General features: G+C 31.3%; 1 pseudogene; it reads left to right on the forward strand.

Moving 5' to 3' along the window:
- The first annotated feature begins 745 nt into the window (after positions 1-745).
- On the forward strand, positions 746-2948 carry LOC129317945 (chalcone synthase-like; annotated as a pseudogene).
- Positions 2949-4363: the final 1415 nt, after the last annotated feature.

A 4363-nucleotide genomic window follows, 5' to 3' on the forward strand; every position in this document is an offset into this window, starting at 1 on the left:
CATGTGTTGTAAAATGTATTTAATATCATTATTTATTATAAAATAGAAAAATTTGACCTATCGATCATACTATTTATAGATCACCAATACAATCCTCTAATTGTTTTTCATTAAACATGATTATTTTTTTAATTTATACTACTTCTAATAAGAAAATATATTTCTCCATTCAAAAATATAAGTTATTTTTTTAGGGGTTAGATGTTAAAAAATGTAAGACATTTTTAGTATTTCAATATGCAATTAATGTGTTTTTTTCAAGAATATATATAATAAATAAAATATTTTATATTTATTTTAAAGTAAAACACCTTATTAAATAAGGGTAAATATAAAAATATGGTATTACTTTGAAGACAATTAATTGAAGGGCAAGATTTGATTAAAAAATCTTACATTTTTAAATGGAAGAAGTATGATAGAAATATATAAAACTTTACAAAAATTAATAACAATAAAGTATTATTTTTTTTAATATTAATGAAGTAGTTAAAAATGTACTATATTCTGAACCGACGAGAAATAATATTCAACTTTGCATTTTGTATTGGGATTTGAAATCCACCAAAAAGGAAAATAAATGACAACCACCTCATCATGTAGATGTGGAGAAGTGTGGTTTAATGAAGGCAGGGAGATGGGGGATGCGTTCGTATACCCATTTTCGTGTGTATAAATATTCAGCCACTTAACATTGTTGGCTCATACAATACTCTATCAAATCATCTTTGAGATTTTCCAGCAAATGGAATATTTGGAAGAGATAAGAGAGGCTCAGAGAGGCCGTGGCACAGCCACCATTCTGGCGATCGGCACAGCGAATCCCTCCACCTGCATCTCCCAAGACGATCCTGATTATTACTTCCGACTCACCAATAGCCAACACATGACTCACCTGAAGGCCAAGTTCAAACGCATTTGTACGTATCTCTCTCTTCTCTCTATATATTCTGCATTTCCATTTTTTTTCTTTTTATGTATTCAGAAATTCCATCTAATGTACGTCTTATTCAAGTAATCTAAATCTAAATCAGACTTTAAACAGAGAAAGGATTTCCAAGCGTAAATCAAGTCCTTTTTTATTCAACCAAACCAAATATTCTCGTCATTTTCCATTTTTATATACTCGTAATTGGTACAGTTTTGTTATAATTTTCCAATTTTATTCTTTTTCAATTTTTGTTTCTATTTTCTCATACATTACCGTCTCAATCTTTATACGCACACTTACTCAGTTGAAAAATATAAAACATTTTTTTGAAATATAATGTTAAAAAATATAAGGTATTATTTTAATTTGGGTCTTTCAAAATGTAATCAATGATATTTTCCCATAAGCACCCTCAATTATTTGTATAATTAATTGAGACACTCTATTAAATAAAAAAAACATAAAAAAGTGTATAATTTTAAAAACAATTAATTAATTAATGCATTGGGGGGCATATAATTCAATTAAAATTGTCTTATAATATTAAATGAAGAAATATATATATATATATATATATGGAGACATACACACCAACTAGTTTCCCAAATTGATATTATAATTCTCAATTCTCAATTTATTCATATCTAGTTAAGTTAGATCACATAATTCTGAAGCAATGTGCTAAAAAATTTAACTTATTATTGAATCGGCCAAGACTCGGATTCAAGAGTTACTAGTCAAAGTCATGGTCAAACCAATCATAAACAACAATTATTAAACCATCATGACACTAGTTCAACAACTTATTAGTTAAATCAGTGGAGCTGACCCAATTTTTAATATTGTGCTAATAGTATTTTCTTTATCTCAAGAAAAATAAAAAAAGTTAACCTTGACAAATATGTTGCATTTTTATTAATGAAAACTATAGCAACCAAGTGATTATTTTTTTCACACACGTATTATACTAACATGACAATATATTATTTTAAAATTTTATAACTTGTCATAGGTGAGAAGTCCATGATAAAGAAGCGGTATGCATACCTCACGGATGAGATGCTGAAACAATACCCTAATTTATGTTCTGCAAATGAACCTTCACTTAACACACGCCAAGACATGGTGATTATGGAGATTCCAAAGCTCGGTGAGAAGGCAGCTTCAAAGGCCATCAAAGAATGGGGAAGACCTAAATCAGAGATAACCCATCTCATCTTCTGCTCCACCTCCGGCGTCGACATGCCCAGCGCCGACTACCATCTCGTCAAGCTCTTAGGTCTCAACCTTTCCACCAAACGCTTCATGCTGTACTTCCAAGGTTGCTTCGCCGGCGGCACCGTCCTCCGCCTCGCCAAAGACCTCGCTGAGAACAACGCCGGCGCACGGGTTCTCGCCGTGTGTTCCGAGATATCCTCCGTCAATGTCCACCCACCTTCTGAAACACACCTAGACTCACTGGTTAGTCACGCTATCTTCGGTGACGGTGCTGCTGCTGTGATCGTCGGATCAAACCCAGACACTTCCATTGAAAGACCACTGTTCTACCTTGTTTCTGCGTCAGAGACGATCCTGCCAAACTCTGAAGGCGCGATTGAAGGACACTTACGTGAAGTGGGATTCACATTACACCTAAAGAAGAATCTGTCTCGACTGATAGGAGACAATATAGAGAAAAGCCTTGAAGAAGCATTGACTTTGGTTGGTGGAATCAAAGATTGGAACTCGCTGTTTTGGATTGTGCATCCTGGTGGGGCATCGATATTGAGTGAGATAGAAGAGAGGGTTGGGCTGGAGGAACACAAATTGAGAGCAACGAAACACGTACTGAGAGAATATGGGAACATGTCGAGTGCTTGTGTGCTGTTTTATACTGGATGAAATGAGAAGGAGATCGATGGAGGAAGGAAGATCCACCACTGGAGAAGGACTTCAATGGGGAGTTCTATTTGGATTTGGTCCAGGTTTAACCGTGGAGACTCTGGTCTTGCACAGTGCTGCTGTATACAGCTCGTAGTCTGCAGATTAAACCTCTTCGGTTCAATCCCTCTTGTAAAACCCAGGCCACTGGTGTCTATTTGGATTTGCATCTCTCCATATCATCTTTCAATACATCTTTCCATATTAATTACATTTGTCCATTTTATTATTTACTTGATTTGACGATATAAGATTACTAATTATAATATTAAAATAAACATATTATTTATTATTATCACTTAAATGCTTTTGAGAATAAGATTCCTTTATAGTAATTATTAAATGAAAAAAAATTTATTTTAATGTTATACCATCAAATCAAATAAATATTGAGAGATGTATTACGAGAAGATATGCAAAGGATTCAAATCCGTGCCAGTATCTCTAATTCAAAACAAAAGAACCTCTTCAATCAAGGTAGGCCTTTGGTGCGATGCAGTAACTGTCAACGCACCATTTGATTTTTTTTAAATGTATATTTATGTTTATAATTATAATAAATTTGTGATAAACTTAGATCATCAATTTATAATAATTTAGAGTCTAATTTCTATTTTACTCTAAAAATTGACGATGTTAAAATTAGAAACTAAAAATATGTTTTATAAAACTAACGGAGTAAATTAAAATCTTCTATAAAATTAAGGACAAAAATATACTCCCTCTCTTAAAAAGTGTAAGACATTTTTTGAAAAATTAAATATTAAAAAACATAAGACATTTTTTATACTTCAAAGTGTAATCATTGTTTTTTCTCCCCTTAAAAGTGCTTATAATGAATAAATTATAGTATTAGTTTGAAAATAAATAACTACTTTATTAAAGGATGTGATTTAATTAAAATGCCTTATATTTTTTAACAAAAGGGGCATTTCATTTTTGGTTTTCCATGCTGTGGACAGTCTTAAATTTAAATAAATTAAATGTGTATCGTTATTATTTCCTTATTTTGATATATAACACCTAATTTATTGTATTAATTTATATATAATTTTAAGAATATCATATATTCTTGTAAAAACATGAATAAATTAGTTACACGCTTAAGTTGAATAGTTGACTGTGAAATTCGTTTTCAAAGAATAAATATGTTTTAATTGAAAGCTACAGTGTCAATTCAGCTCCTGGGTTGCGGATGAGGGCATTTTGCTTTCACATATCAAGTCACGGGTTCGACTTGGCAGCGAGAATTTCGCGTCGGGGACCTTTTCTCTAATGAGGTATTGCAAAATACCTCTCCTTTTTATTAAAACACCAAAAAAATATTAATAACAATAACTCATAGTGTTTGCAAAAGATACATGACGGTAAATTATTATTATTATTATTATTTATTATATTATTATTAATCTTTTGATTTTTATATTTTTAACTCACTTAAAATATCTAATCCCTGAAATATAACTCATCACAACTTAGTTCTTATTTTTGGCTTACTTAAAATTTAATCTC

Source organism: Prosopis cineraria, unplaced genomic scaffold, assembly GCF_029017545.1.
Source record: "Prosopis cineraria cultivar Desert tree isolate PC_DT_omini unplaced genomic scaffold, ASM2901754v1 PC8, whole genome shotgun sequence".
Lineage (NCBI taxonomy): Eukaryota > Viridiplantae > Streptophyta > Magnoliopsida > Fabales > Fabaceae > Prosopis > Prosopis cineraria.